The 16,918-nt window shown below is 42.6% G+C and overlaps 1 protein-coding gene and 1 pseudogene across 4 annotated transcripts in view; both read right to left on the reverse strand.

The window, feature by feature from the left end:
* PPP1R13B (protein phosphatase 1 regulatory subunit 13B) overlaps positions 1-16,918 on the reverse strand; it is a 53,906-nt gene that overhangs the window by 20,891 nt on the left and 16,097 nt on the right. The window lies entirely within an intron of this gene.
* LOC117796260 lies at positions 1,340-1,439 on the reverse strand (annotated as a pseudogene).

Consider the following 16,918-nt stretch of genomic DNA (forward strand, 5'->3'; position numbering starts at 1 on the left):
GCAACTGATGGAACTGGAAGGCATGTCCCTATCCTCTGTTAATGATGATAACAACAACATCAGGCGTTTTTATTGTGCTTATCATGTGTCATGCCCCTGACTAGGTACCTTCCATTAATGAACCCATCTGAGCCTCACAGGGACACTCTCAGGTAAGTACTACTGTACCCCATTCTAGAGATGAGAAAACAAGCAGAGAAGCTCACACAATCTGCCACAGGTCAGACGGCCCACGTGGCAAAGCAGGACACAGAGCCCTTGTTTTCCACCATCAGTTCAGCACGCTCCTTACCACACATACTACGTGTGTAACCAGGCACGTTTCGTGCATTGTATGACCTGGTCTTCATAACACGTCTGTGTGGAGACTAGCAGAGCCTCACACTGGGTAAGGAATGGTGGGGGAAAGGGGATGGGACACGTATAGGGCACAGAACTGACGAGGGAGCAGAGCTGCAGTACCAGCCACCATTGTCTTCCTCCAGTCCCTTCCGTGGTAACCGTGGAGGTGCCCGTCCCTCCCTAGACCACCACTCTCTACTTCTAGGTTCAGTTATACTCTTAGGAAGCCTTTACCTTCCATTCTTTTGTGACCTCTGTTCCGCTGACTCCAGGCTTCCCCATATCTTAAAGTGTTCAAGCACATTCTTGAAAAATGGAATCAGGATTTGTTCAACAATCTCAAGTGGAACCCCCACCCTGTTTCCTGAGGAAACAATACGGAGCAAAAGCCCCTTTTCAGAGCTAGACACTGTAAACTGCCAAATACAGAAACTTCCATTTGAAAAGAAATTTGTTTATTCTATGAAAAAAAAGGGGGGGGCCTGTCAGAACTATCAAAATGCCCGAACTTTGTTTTAACTCTAATAAAGGGTTGCTAATTTCCACCTATTGGATTTTCTGATCACTACAACAAACTATATTTTTTGAAACCTTCAGAACTTTTACATGTTAGAAGTATTTCTGACTAGAGAAAAGCTATGTCCATTCACCAAATCTTTCAATTTACATTAATTTCATAATTTTACAATTTAAACAAACAGCCTTTAGTCTCGTATCCCTACCAGTGGCTTACAGTAACAATGGAAAGATCACAGAGGAGACATGCAACTGCCCATCTTGTGCTGCTTCCGGCAACGTTAAGTCATTCAGGCATATCTTCCACATATGCTAACATACATGGTAATTTAAGAACATTGTACTGAAGTAGGTCTTACATACGGAAAACTGTATTCATAATGCACAGCTCAATGAATCCTTTCAAAGTGAACATCCCTGTGTAACTTTTTGTTTTTTATTTTATATTTCATTTTATTTTAATTCCGGTATAGTTAACATAAAAAACATGGAACGCTTCACAAGTCTCCATGTCATCCAGGGGCCAGCTAATCTTCTCTGTATTGTTCCACTTTTTCAGCATACACGCTGCCAAAGCCAGCACCACCCCTGTAACTTAACTGTATTTTAAATGGGTTAGAAAAACACCAGCCACCATTAAGTCAACAAATATGCAATATTCTACATGTTAGTATATATTCTCTTAATTGTTCAATGTGAAAATTTAGGAAACAGAAGCACCTTTTCAGTTTTTTAAGAAAACAAAAACCTTCAGTGCAAATTCAATCCTTTTATGACAGGCCTATCACTGTGCATTCTCTCCAGGCCAACTCAGCCCTTCTTACAATTTTCAATTCTCCATATGCACTCAATTTATTCAAACAAACCTATGACCTAATTCCTTGCTTATTTCTTTTCAGTGCATTGAGTAAGAAGAAATCAAATCCTGTTCCCTGGGCTCACTGAGGTCCCTCCGGGCAGAGCTACCTTGTGAGTTCAGCTCCAGGTCACAGAGAGGACGAGCCACTTCCATGAGCAGCACAATCAGTGCAAAGGCTCTGGGTGCAGGTCCAGCAGGTTCCGACAGATGCAGGCCTGGAGGAGACACCTCCTAGCCTCCAGCCTGCCCAAGAATCCTTCTGTGGCAAGGGCTGCTAGCTGGGGCCCCGTGGCTCAGGCCCCGCTCACACAACATTCTATCTCAACTCTGGACTCTAGGGAAAAGGTCTCTGCTCCCTATGAAACACAGGTCACGCTCCCATTTCTCACAACCAGCATGGCCACTCAACGCCACGTCTAACGACTCCCCCACTCCCCACAAGAGCAGGGAAAAACAGAAGCCTCGGGCCCCCCCCACCTTCACGATCACTTATCTTTCTCCAAACTTCCACAAATCTACTTACAAAATGATACACTGAGAGACTTACTCCTCTAACTTACAATGCTTTTGTACACAAAATATTTACCTGACAGAAAACTCATACCAGGGACCCTCTAACTAATGAGAGACTTCGAGAGTCTCCTGGCCCCCACCAGCTGGAGGTCCTAGCCCACCCGGCGTCCAGGGCACCTGGCCCAGTGCCCAGCCACAGCCCCGACAATGACCAAGGTCTGTTGAGTGGATTTATAAACAATTCGGTGCTTCCTCACCCTTCCACCGCACGCTATCACCCTCTAAAGACAGCATCTTTCCAAATTCAAAAGCCCACACTTCCTTTTGTTCTGTCTTCCTATGAAAAGTCTACATCCTTCTCACCATTTTAACTGCCTCTCCGGATTTTTTTTTACGACTTTATTTTTTTAGTAAGTCATCTCTACACGCAATATGGGGCTCGAACTCACAACCCCAAGACTAAGAGTCACATGCTCCGCTAAGTCAGCCTGACATCCCCAGATTTTTCTCAACACCTCGTTAACCCAAATCTCCTCCGGTCCTTATCACTGTCCTTCTGACCGTGTCCCCTAATTCCTGTCTGCCTGCAAAGACTGGAAGCAGCAGTGACAATGGAGCTTTGTGAATGAAGAAACTACGTGCTGGCGATCGCACGGAGGACGAACGGCAGGGCAGTTGTGAAGGGGTCACGGGAACTGGAGTTGTCTGAGTGTGATACATGTTCAACACCACCATACCAGAAAAATTCACTTGCCCTCGCTATTCCAGATATAATCCGAGACACTAAGGCTAATATAAGAGACAAGTAAAATGCAGTTTCTCCCTGTTTTCAGTGAGCGTGACCAATGAAGAAATAATCTCATAATGGAAGCAATTACTTTACTCATCAAATTCAACTCTGAGCAACAGAACCTGAGCTCAGTTTTCTTTATACTTATATTTTCACTGTAAGACGTTTACAGCATTTCTCAATGTAGCATGAGGACTCTTATAAAAAGTGCACTGAAGCCTGGTACCCACCCTAGAAAGCTCGTGAGGAGCCCAGAGGGCAGGACATCTTACACCTCACTTGGCTATCCTGGATCTAGTCATTATGGGAACTGTGGGTCTAAAAATAAAAGGATTCTCCAGGGGCGCCTGGGTGGCACAGCGGTTAAGCGTCTGCTTTCGGCTCAGGGCGTGATCCCGGCGTTATGGGATCGAGCCCCACATCAGGCTCCTCTGCTATGAGCCTGCTTCTTCCTCTCCCACTCCCCCTACTTGTTGTTCCCTCTCTCGCTGGCTGTCTCTATCTCTGTCAAATAAATAAATAAAAATCTTAAAAAAAAATAAAAATAAAAATAAAAGGATTCTCTTAAAACCTCCCTTCCCAAAACAATGAACCCAAAGAAGCAGCTAAACCCTCCATACATTGTTCCTGACTTTACAAAAAATTTCAAATAAAGGTAGTATTTCACAACACTCAAAATAAGCAAAAATAGGGGCACCTGGGTGGCTCAGTCAAGCGTCTGCCTTCAGCTCAGGTCTTGATTGTGGGGTCCTGGGATCAAGCTCTGGGTAGGGCTCCCTGCTCAGCCGGGAGTCCCTCTTCCTCTCCCTCTGCCCCTCCTCCCACTCGTGCTCTAATAAATAATCTAAAAAAAAAAAAGCAAAACTAAAACATAATTTTTCATTTTTTATGGTCTTAAGATCTTAGCAACTTAAAAAAATTGATAAGCAAATATTCTAGTCCATTTCATACACAAAACTTCAAAAATATTCATACTGTATTTTGTCCTAATGTTGGGCTAAAAAAAAAAAAAAGGAAAAAAAAACACCCCAAAATATCCATACTGGGAGGTAAACAAAATGAAATGACAACTGGCTAATTTAACAAATACATAGTGAAATCAACGTTAACTTTTATTTTTTAAAATTATTCTTATTATCGGGGGGGAGCAGGGGAGAGGGAGAGAGAGAATCTTGAACAGACTCCACCTCCAGCACAGAGCCCGACAGGGCTCAAACTCAAGACCCTAAGATCATGACCTGAATCAAAATCAAGAGTCGGATGCTTCACTGACTAAGCCATCCAGATGCCCCTATGTTCACTTTTTAAATCAACTTTTTTGAGGTACAGCTTAGAGGCAATAAAATGCACCCACTTAAGGTACACTGTTGAATGAGTTTTGACACCTGCTAGTCACTTGCACTCCTTACACCACCAAACCCACACCACTCCCCAGATGTGCAGCCTGTCGTTGTGTCCTGATAGCCTCATCTGTTTGCCCAAGAATTCTGTACAAATGGGACTGTACAATGTGCTGCTTTAGGTTGGCTTCTTTCACTCCCACAATGCTTCTGAGATCATCCATGTTGCTACACGTATCAGTAATTAATTCCTTTTTACTGCTGGGTAGTATCCTGCTGGATGGACAGATCACATTTTGTTAGCCCATGCATCTGTTAATGGACATGTGGTTTGTTTCCACTTTTGGACTAGAATGAATAAAGCTATCTTGAGTATTCATGTGCCAGTATTTATGTGGACAAGTGTTCTGGCTTCTCTTGGGTAACCAATGTCAAGAAAGTAGAACAGGTGGGCTGTGTGGTACTTGTGTGTTTGACTTATAGAAACAGCCAAACTGTTTTCCATAGTGAAGCATGCCATTTTACACCCCCACAGCCACAAAGGAAAAGTTCTAGCTTCTCTATATCCTTGCCAACACTTGGTGTTGTCAATGTTTACATTTTAATTATCCTCTTTTTATTTTTATTTTTAAGATTTTATTTATTTATTTATTTATTTTTAAAGATTTTATTTATTTATTTGACAGAGATAGAGACAGCCAGGGAGAGAGGGTACACAAGCAGGGGGAGTGGGAGAGGAAGAAGCAGGCTCATAGCAGAAGAGCCTGATGTGGGGCTCGATCCCATAATGCCGGGATCACGCCCTGAGCCGAAGGCAGGAGCTTAACCGCTGTGCCACCCAGGCGCCCCAAGATTTTATTTATTTTTAGACAGAGAGCGAGAGAGAAAGCAAGCACAAGCAGTGGGGAGGGGCAGAGGGAGAGGGAGAAGCAGGCTCCCCACTGAGCAGGGAGCCCAATGTGGGGCTTGATCCTGGGACCCTGAGATCATGACTTCAGCCAAAGGCAGACGCTTAAGGACTGAGCCACCCAGGCACCCCTAATTATTATTATCCTCCTTTTAAACAGAATGTTAACCTGTTGGCAAAGAAAGGGTTCCATAAGTGGTATTTAGATAAGTAATTTTATTTTTTAAGTTTTAAAAAAAGATTTTATTTATTTAAGAGAGAGAGAAAGGGCACAAGCAGGGGGAGGGGCAAAGGGAGAAGCAGACTCCCCACTGAGCAGAGAGCCCGACACGGGGCTCAATCCCAGGACACTGGGATCATGACCTGAGTTGAAGGCAAACGCTTGACCAACTGAGCCACCCAGGCACCCCTAGATAAGTAATTTTAAAAAGCATAAAAATGGCCAAAAAAGTGATCAACCAAAACATACTGTGATCAGATTTTCAATAAATAAGCTATCAATAAATAAGATTTGTCAAAAGTTAGATAAGGAAAAGGGGGCTTATTTCCCAGTTTAATATCTCGTTTGTACTATGTTATGAGTCACGACTCCTGAAACTACCATATGCCTGAAAAACAGGCTATCACAACTAGGTTTTTTTAGAGAAGTTCAGAAAGACTATGCCTCACTTGATAATTACGGGTGAAATGTTTGGATCACAGTCAATGGGTAACATGCTTTAATCAAAGGTATTTTTTGTGTCTTCAGGTAATGTTTTAAATATAATTTTAAACTGGTGTTACAATAATTCAGGCATTAAAAATAAATAATGAAGTTTCTCCGAAGAAACCACTGCAGCAATTACGCAATACATGCAAGTCTCCCGCCCTACTCCACTCGCGATGGGAAGACTTAGCTGAAACTTCCGACAGACTGTTGATGCAGTTTGTCAATATGCACCAAGAGTATTTTTCTAAGATATGCAAAGAACTTATCAAAGATGGCAATTTTATCTATGAAAACAAAAGGATTCATCACCTTGCACAGTGCCCATTCAGTTAATCATTCTTCACTACTGCAGTTCCTGAAAAATTATGCCATTTTCCAGACTTTTTTTTTTCTGGTATAATGATTTTCATTCAAAAACACACTAAATGCAAAAACAAAACAAAACAAACAAAAACCCACACTAAATGCTCTATAAGAAGAGATACTTTGACATTACAGTTTCAGGCAAACAGCCACCAATTTACTCAACCCAGGTCAGAGGACAGGACGTGGCGCAACGCGGAACTGTGCACCTTGCTTGGACGAGCCCCAGCGGCGCGCTATAAGCACACATGCCAAGTGACAAAGAGGGGCGATCTCTGACCCTCGGGTCCACTGTGCACGTGGGCTAACTCCGCCTGTCTTGAAGCACTCTCTTATAAAGCCTGTGCTACCCTAAAGATGCTTTCCTGTACTATAACTTTATTTTTAAGCTCAGTTTGAGTGCAATCTCCCCAAAAGTTGAAAAACTGGTGAAGAAAATGAGGCGAAAGGAAGAACTTACATCTCAAAGCCATTCCAAAGGAGGAGTCCTTCACATTCCCCACCTCCACCAACCACGCCTGCCGTGAAGCCGCCTTCTCCTCCTTCGGCAAGTACAACACACTCTCACTACGTGACATTTTATTTTTCAAACGTATCTATGTGCTGTTTACTACTTATGTAAGGATGTTTTCATTTTTCGATTCATACACTGTACACTTGTGAAAATGATTTGGGAATCAACAGCCCACCTTATTCATTCCAAGGATACATATTAGTTCTCTACTGCTGATAACAGATCACATCTAAATTCAGAGGCTTAAAACACAACAAATACTCATAATGACTCCCAGTTTCTGTGGAAAAAGGATTAAGGAGCAGCTTGGCTGGACAGTTGTGGCTTAAGACTTCTCATGAGGCTGGGGCAACTGCATGACTCATTTGGTTAAGCATCTGACTCGATTTTTGCTCAGGTCATGATCTCTGGGTTGTGAGATCGAGCCCTGCTTCAGGCTCCGCACTGGGTGTGAAGTCTGCTTAAGATTCTCTCCCTCTCCCTCTGCCCCTCCCACCTTATTCTCTTTAAAAAAAAAAAAGCTTGAGGCTTGACTGGGGTTGGAGGATCTGATTCCGAGACGGCAAACTCACATGGCTACCAAGTTGGGGCTGGTTACCAAGTGGACCTCTTCACAGAGCTGCTTGTTTGAGTGTACTCACAACACGGCGGCTGATGTCCCCGAAGCAAACAATCCAAGAGAGTGCCGGGGGAAGCTATCTTAGTGAACTAGCCTCAGAAGTTACATAGTATCACATTCTCCAAATTCTGTTAAGAGCTAGTCATTATGTGAGAAAAAGAGGGGAATTAGGCTCCACCTTTAGGAGAGAGGCATTTTAAAGAATCTGCAGACATATCTTCACCACCACATCCATTTCTTGTAAAGTCTCACGAAGACTCTATACTTCTCTCACTCTATTCTTTGCTACCTACGGGAGTTTGGTTGATACTCTCACCAGCACTGCCACAGTACAAACAGAGGGAGTGTTTATGTTTATGGGCACGTGTTTAAGAGAGCTAGCTAACAATGCAGTCAATAGAGGTTTTAACTACAAATGCTGCTTTTATCCTCAATGACTAACCTACATTCCTTGGTAGTCAGTTAACAGAAAAGACTAGTGGACTTCGTCAGCAATTAAACACCTACTGCTAATGGGTCACTTCAGATGTCAGTTCTAATCCTGATATGCTGATTTTAATACTCAACTAAATAACTTCATCCTTGGTTATAACAGACAAGAATGTCACTGTCCTATTACTTGGGCAAAGAAAATTCCCCAAGCTTTCAAATTTTGATGAGATGGAGTGCTAGAGTTCAACGGTCTGTCCTCCTTGCTCCTTTCTGTACTAGTTGACACGGAGACCACAGAGTACCCTTTGAGGGGTCAAGCCATCCAGCCCTGGTCTCTCTCAAAAGAGTGCCAGAGCCACTGTTCCCCTGGTCAGAGTCACACTTTGACTTATATACCATGCCAGCACTTCACCCCCAGCATGTCTAAAACCAGACTCCTCCCTTTCCTTCCAACCCTGGCTTCCTCCCTCAATTTCTTACTTCCATTCATGGCTATAGCATTTGCCCAGGAACCTCGGCCTCACCTTTGACTTGAGCCTACGTTGCTGCAAATATAAGCTGTTGCTCAGGGTTCTTGATTGATCTCATACCCATGCTTTCCTCTCCATTCCAGAATTGACACTTCCCACCTTCATATTTCTGCTCACATTGTTCTTCTGGCTACAAAGCCCTTCCCCCCACTTCCTCTACTCTACCTATCCTTTAAGATCTAGTGGCAATGCCATCTGCTTCCTGAAGCTTTTCCCGGTCCTCTGCAGTCTCTCATACAATTGTTCTGACACTCAGGATCTGACATCACTTCCAGAGACGGGAGAGAGCTCTATTTTTTTTTTTTTTTAGTGAACTCTGAATTCTAGAGATTCAACAACATGTAATGAGAACTTACATGTCATTTATATAGAAACGTGAGTTTACAGTTATCTTAACAGACGCTTACACAAGCCCTAGGAAGGAAGTTCTGAAGCCTATCTCCCAGATGAGAAAGCTGAGCTCCAGCAGTGGGCTGAGCGGCGCTCCCAAGCTCAGCGTTGAGTCAGCAGCAGTATCAGCCCCTCAACCCGGGCCTCCTGACAGCAAGCGGGACGCTCTCTCCCTCACACGGGACGTACTGGCCCCCCATTGTTCTCCCCGTGAGCTGCAGCACAGGCACCTGAGATTGCTTCCAACTACCAGTCATTCATTGTTTCAAAGGGCAAACGCTCTATCAGATGCCATCTACTGATTATTAGTTTGAATCAGATGAAAATGCTGTTTTTGTACGTCGAAAATGGTCAAACATCAACAATTTCATACGGTTCAACCTTACAGGAAAGGGCTGATTACCCCCCTTGAAAAACATAAAAACTAAATATAACTCGATTCTAGCATATAATAATAAAGCAATAAAGAAAAGAATGAGAACTCTAGGCTACTCTTTAGTTTTGGAAGATTATGAGAAATGACCAAATAGACTAATGTCACCTGACCAGCGACAGTGGAGAGCTTCCTGGAGGAGGCTTGCTAATCAATGCTTAAATTATTCCAGAGGAAGTCTAAGAAAGCCTAACTCCGTCTTTGACTTTCTTGGGATAATTTCATATAAGCAGGTATACGTGAATTATAAGAAGGAATGAATTAGGGGCACCTGGGTGGTTCAGGTGGTTAGGCATCTGCCTTTGGCCAGGGTCATGATCCCAGAGTCCTGGGATCAAGTCCCGAGTCAGTCTCCCTGCTCAGTGGGGAGTCTGCTTCTCCCTCTCCCTCTGATCCTCCTCTCCGCCTACACTCTCTGTCTCAAATAAATATTTTTTTAAAAAAGAATTAAAACCTCATTTCTTCTAAATTATAATTTATAGATGTAGGCATGCCTTTTGAGCTTATATCTCCATAACCTTGAAATTCTTCTTTTCCATTATTTCCTTTGAAAGTAAGTCTCTCTCTGGGATTCCAGTTGTGAGTCTACTGTCAAGTGCAGCAAGCAATGATGTCACAGGGCTCCCTGTCTCCAGTCTCATTCCCACCCCCTATGCCGGACATAGAATTCTCACAACACTAGAACCAGAGGGCTCTTTCTAAAACACAGCTCATCCTGTCTTTCTCTTGCTTAATATCGTGCAAGATTAAATCCAGGCTCTTAGCACAGTGAGGATCTAGCCCCTCCCTTGACAAGTACACTTCAGCTCTCTTCCCCCCGCAGTGTCCCCCTGACCTTCCTCGTCCCCACAGTTTATGCTCCATTGTTACCAATGTGTTTATCATCCTCTGCTGCTCACAGCGCTTAAGGCTCTTCCCCTGAGTCCTCACAGAGGCCTCCGACCTCCAGCTCTGGGAAGTCTTTCCTGATAGCCGCCTCAGTAAGTTAATCAAATCACATCCTATTATTTTGGTGTCTTGTTCTACTTTTCCTGCACTTCTCACACTGTATTGTGCTTTGTTTACGCACCTATCTCTAAAAACACCCTTTCTTCTCTGTGGAATTTGAACCAGACTTCAAGTAGCCACCACCAAACACCTTGCTTTTGTCTTTGGTCTAATACCAAAATAAATTCAATACAATTGCTCTAAAAAGAATAAAGAGAGAAATTTTAAACCTAGGTGGTAGTTATCTGAGTGTTTTAAGTAATTCTTTAATCTGTGCACATTTTACACGTTCTTCTGTATATTTCACAACAAAAAAGTAAAAAAAAAAAAAAAAAAAAGAATTAGACCAATCAGCCGGGATCCTATCTGGTAATTTAACCAGATATTTGTTTAAAACTATAACTGATGTTTTATTTTTTATTTTTATTTTTTTGGTATAACTGATTTTTTAAAGTATAACTGGATTCTCATGTACAATGTCATTCCAAAAATGACACACATGCCTAAAAAGAAACTCTGACAAAATAATTAGGATAAAATCTACTTATGCCCACATAAAGTTTAGAACGTTAAGTCCCTTCTCTTTTTACATACCTCGCGTGGTTATAAATGTTCAGGTTTGGAGAGCATTTTTACCTGCCTACTTAGCAAACAAAAGCAAACAGCTGATAATGATATCAAGATACATTATAAACATGGAGACTTAATTGTAGCACAAGAATACTCAGTAAAACTGAGTCTAACATTTCATTATATTCTGGAGCTGCAACATTTCATATTCTAACAATTACTAAGCCTCACAAATTAATAGGAGTCAATTAGTATCTAATATACTCCCCACCCCCTGTGATAACACTGTAATATGCTATTTTATCTGATAAATGTGAATTACTCTTCTGATTAAAATTCACCCATATAAAGTCACAGTTTGGTTCAACACGTATTTATACCCAAAACAAATGGCTAGGAACGATTAGGGCTGGAAAGATCAGGAGGAAAATAGGGCTATCGATGAGCACAAATAACACTACGAGAAAAACCAGCATATCCCACACGAGAGCTGTAAGCAAAACACCATGGGAACCGCTGTTTCCCACAGTATGGCCCCCAAGACACACAAAACTATGCTCCTGATCACAACACCTACAAGGCAAGATAAAACACAAACACCTATTTTTCAAAGTGTCACTGGGCCACCCCAACAGTAAGGAAGTTACAGAGGGGTAGCAGAAGCTCTGGCTCATAAGGGAACACTGAAGCTGGCTTGCGTCCTATCGGTTTGTGTCTTTGTGGCCCCTCCCTCCCACCTCCTTGTGCCTGGCTCCCAGGTACACAGGCTACCACTGATCTACCTTCTGTTACTAGAAGTCAGGCTACATTTCCTAGAGGATTTTTTTTTCTTTTTTAGGGGGAGGGGGTAAGGGCAGAGGGAGAGGGAGAGAGAGAATCTTAAGCAAGCTCCACGCCTGATGTGGGGCTCAATCTCACGACCCTGAGATCATGACCTGAGCCAAAATCAATTCGGATACTTAACCGACTGTGCCACCCAGGCACCCCTACACTTCCTAGAGTTTTACACAGAGAGAATCAAGCAGTATGCACTCTGTGGTCTGACTTCTTTCCTTCAGCATAATGATTTTGAGATCCATCCATGTTGCAGCATGTATGAGTGGTTCATGTCTTGTCACTGCTCAGTAATATTTCATTATACAGATATGTAATGCTCATCCATTTACCTGTTACTAGACATTAAGGTTGTTTCCAGATTTTGGCTACCACAAATCAAATTGCTACGAACATCCACATATAAGTTTGTATGAACATCTGTTTTCCTTTTGCTTGGGTAAATAGCTAGGAGTAGAATCGCTGGGTCACATAACAGAGTCACGTTCAAGTGTTTTTTAAAGATTTATTTGTTTATTTATTTTAGTGATAGAGAGCGAGCATGAGAAGGGGAGGGGCAGAGGGAGAGGAGAGAGCGAATCCTAAGCAGGCTCCACGCCCAACACGGAGGCCGACAAGGGGCTCCATCCCAGGGCCCTGAGATCATGACCTGAGCTGAACTTAAGAGCCAACTGCTTAACCAACTGAGCCACCCAGGCACCCGATTCACATTCAAGTTTTAAAGAAATTGTCACACCGTTTACCAGATTGTACCATGTTACATTCCCAACAGCGGTGTTTGAGAATTCTGGGCTCTCCACATCCTCACCAACACTTGTTAGCATTAGTCTTTAGTTTTAGACATTCTAATAGGTATACTGTGGTATCTCACTGTGGTTTTACCTTGTATTTTCTTAAAGACTAATGATGTTGAAAACTTTCCCATGTGCTTACTTGACATACATATATTTTTTTCAGTGAAGAGTCTATTCAAATCTTTTGCCTATTTCTTTTAAAATCAGTTTGTTTATTTTCTTGAGTTTTAAGACTTCTTTATATATTCAGGATACAAGTCCTTTGTCAGGTATAGGATTTGCAAATATTTTCTCCCGGACTGTGTCTTGTCTTTTCCTAACGAATAATATTAAAAGCACATTATATGTACCAAACGGCCAAATAAACAGAGCTAACCACAGAATTCATTAACTGAAAGATATATCATAAGAAACCATCTAAAATACAGTACAAAGAGAGAAAGTAAGTAAAAACATAAAACAGAAATTAAGAGACAAGGAGAATAAAATGAAAGATATAGCATATGTCTCATTAAGCGTTCCCAAAGACAAAAATAAAAAGAATGTGGAAGAAGAAATACCTGTACAGATAATTACAGAGAATTTTTCAGACATGTTGATAGATGCTGATCCTCAGAATCAGTAAATTCAACAAATCCCAACAGGGAAAAGTGAAAGAAATCCACACCTCATTTTTTCTTACAGTGGAGGATTATTTAATCCTAATTTCATTAAATCCCCAAACCACTAAATTACAGTAAAGGGATTCTGACACCAAATAATAGAAAACCACAGAAATGAACTAGTAGGAGAGGAGACCACAAAAATGTTTGGAGCTGAAAAGAAAACGAATGGGAAAGGCACCCGAGTAGGTCTGAAACAACCTCAAGCTAGAGGAGCTAAGACTGGACAAGCCCAGGTACATCACAGAATATTTGTCTTGAGAACTGGCAACACCTGCTGACTCTAGAAGCGGAAGTCTACACGTTTATTCTTTAGACACTTGAAATGTTACCTGATCTGGAGATATTAGGCACAGCTGAGTCCAGGTACCATATGTTAAATAGGGGGACCAAGTCACCATATTAATAACAAATGCTTCCAGAAATAAACTCTCACAGTTGTGTACAATTGCTTTGATAAAGGTACCAAGACAATTCAATGGGGGAAGAAATAGTCTTTTCACCAAATGCTGCAGGGATAACTAGATATTTTCAGGCAAAAGAATAAATTGGGATCCCTACTTCATACCACAAACAAAAATCAACTCAGAATGGATCACAGCCCCAAATGTAAGAGCTAAAACTACAAAGCTTTTAGAAGAAAGCAGAGAGGGCGGGATCAACTGGCCTCAGCAGTTCACTGCATGTACAGGAATAAAGCAGGAACTGACTCATGGTTTAGTGTGGTTTGCTGAGAAAACAAGAAAAACACTTCCAGGACACCTAAGGAAAATGGTGCTGTGCAGAAGCATTTACACCACAGACCTGAGACCACTCTCCTTACAGACCGGCTTGAAGGGGGCCCTGGGCTGTCCTCTAGGAACTCAGATTTTGGGAGGGTTCCCACCATTCCCAGAAGTGATAAGAGGGGCTCGCTGAACCTAAAATGTTGGTGCAAATAACATGGTTTGTGTTAAATACCTGCTTCCTTCTGGAGTCTGGTGTTTTTGTACTTGCTCTACAGAGGCTGCCTACATGACCAGCTCTCAAGAGACCCTGGGCACTTGGGGCTCTACTGACCTTTCCTGGTCGACAACATGTCACACCTGTTGTCACATGTGGCTGCTGGAAGACTGAGCACGTCCTGTGTGACTCCACTGGGGAAGGCCTCTTGGAAGTTGGTGCCTGGTGTCCTCAGACTTCACCCCACACTCCTGTACCCTTTGCTGAGCTGGCTCTATATCCTGTCACTGGAGTCAATCATAGCTGTGAATACAACTAGCTCCTGAGTCTTTTGAGTCCTCCTGGTAAATCACTGAAACCAGGCATGGTCCTGGGGATCCCTGCCACAAGTATATACTAAGAGAATAAATCCACTTGCTTTTGTAGCATATGGTCTAACCAGATCCCCAGAATTCTACTGGACAAGTAAGTTCTGAATGCTTAGGACAGTGTGTGCATGTGACCTGGAGGTTCCCAAACCTGGCAGAGCAACCCAGGCATATGGGGAGTTTTGCAGGCCGGCCCCAGACTCACTGAATCAAAAGTTTGGCCAGTGGTCTGGGTATTTGTTTCTTAGAAAACGTGACTTGTTGATCTGCAACTTTTGGACAGCAGAACTTCCTGAGCTCCTTGTCCGAGCAGCTGCTAATGGGCATGAATCACACCAACTCAGCTTCCTGTCCTCTTCCAACCCACACACGCCCTCCTCCCTCAACTGCGGCTTGACCCAGTCCTGGCTGCTGTAGCCCACAAGCAGGTTCAGTGTGCCATTATTTTATATCTAGAGTGTATACAAAAGTAGTTTTGGAGAAAGATGTTTTTAGTATCTTATGAACTTTAAAAATGCACATAAAAGTGCTTTGTAGACAATAAGAAATTTACAAACGTAATGTATTATTGGGCTTAACAGGCAGGTGCATGCACCATAAAATACAGCAGTGTCTTTGATGTGATGCTTCCACTGCAAAGTTATACCTCCTGACAGCTCTCTGCCTTCCTCTAATTAAAAACTCACATAAAGGCTACAAACACATTTTTAACTTTGGTTTCAGGTTTCAGTTTTGTTGAACTTGAGATATAAATATTATCTCCATGTTAAGAAATAACTTCATCAGGGAAAGATCACAGACGCCTCACGTCTAAACATCAGAACTCACTTTATGGGGGCTCCTGGGTCACTCAGTTGATTGAGCGTCTGCCTTCAGCTCAGGTCATGATCTCAGGATCTTAGGACTGAGCCCCACATCGGGCTCCCTCAGTCTGCTTCTCCCTCTCTGCCCCTCCCCTGCTCATGCTCTCTCGCATGCACTCTATCAAATAAACAAAATCTTTAAAAAAAAAAAAACTCACTTTATGACTGGCATCCTTTCCTCTGAGCCCCTTGCCTGTATCATATACACACCCCCACCTTGATACACAGCACTATATTGTAACACTCAATATATTATTTCACCTTCCCTGAAGTTCAGGTCACGGGCAATCTTAGAACTCAAAAGAATCTTCGAAATTCAGTTGGACAAATAAGTTCTGAATGCTTAGGATGGTGTGTGCATGTGACCTGGAGGTTCCCAAACCTGGAAGGGCAACAGAGGTGTATGGGGAATTTTCCAGGCTCAGCCAGACTCTGTGAATCAAAAGTCCTGCCAATGGGGTCTGGGCCTTTATTTCTTAAGAATTCTTGAAGCAGATATGCCTGGCAGAACCCCACAGAGGCTCTAGACTTGGCGTGAACAAGCATGTCAGAAGGCAGGCAGGTGAAGAGGATTTGTGGAACGGTCTTTAGAAATTGGAGGCTAAGGAAGGAGAATTTATAACCTTTTTTTTTTTTTTTTAACATTTTATTTATTTGTCAGAGAGAGAGAGACCACAAGCAGGGGGAGCAGTAGGCTCCCGCTGAGCAAGGAGCCTGACATGGAACTTGATCCAAGGACCCTGGAATCATGACCTGAGCCGAAGGCAGACACTCAACCGACTGAGCCACCCAGGCGTCCCTTATTTATTTATTTTTTAAAGGCTTCGTTTGAGAAAGAGAGAGATAGAGAGAGGCGCATGGGGAGGAGAGGGAGAAGCAGGCTTCCCGCTCAGCGAGGAGCCTGATGTGGGGCTCTCTGAGCTGAAGGCAGATGTCCAACTGACTAAGCCACCCAGGTGCCCCAGGAGAATTCATAATCTTGACACCATGAATAGTTCGAGTGGCACAAGGACTATGATATTGGAATCAAAGAGAAGAAAATATAATCTGGTATACTACTTGCTTACGCAGGAAATAATATCTGCAAAGTCTAAAATAATAAACACTATTAAACGGTTTTCAGGAGGCTTAATTATACAATAGTACAGATATTACTAACCTTGACAACAAATGAGTACAACTGAAAGAACTGGAAGGGAAGAGGGAAAGAGGAGGTGGAAAAAAGGAGGGAGGTCTATAGATCTGGTTTAAAGTTGATAATACAAAGAAACAGAGATATAAGGATATCATTTAAAGTCACAACAGTAGCCAATAAAAGAACTAAAATCACAGTTCAATAATACTAAGTTGGGAAGCAGAGAGGCAAAGTCACTTGTTCAAGTTTAGCTAGCTAGGAAGTTCTGAAGCCTGTGTGTGACTATGGGCCCTGCACACTCCAGCATTCTTTACCAGCCTCGGGCTGTGCCAAGCACTGCACTAGGAAGTAACCTGCCCAATGTCACACACCTGGTTAGCAGCAGAGCCAGAAAAAGAAACTAACTCTCTAGCCTGAAAATTATTTGGAAAACTTATCACTAAAATTTCCAGAAAAGACCATGTTGAAAATTTTTCTCATTCGCTCATCCTCATTCATTCCTTCAT

Source organism: Ailuropoda melanoleuca, chromosome 14 (genome assembly GCF_002007445.2).
Source record: "Ailuropoda melanoleuca isolate Jingjing chromosome 14, ASM200744v2, whole genome shotgun sequence".
Classification (NCBI taxonomy): Eukaryota; Metazoa; Chordata; class Mammalia; order Carnivora; family Ursidae; genus Ailuropoda; species Ailuropoda melanoleuca.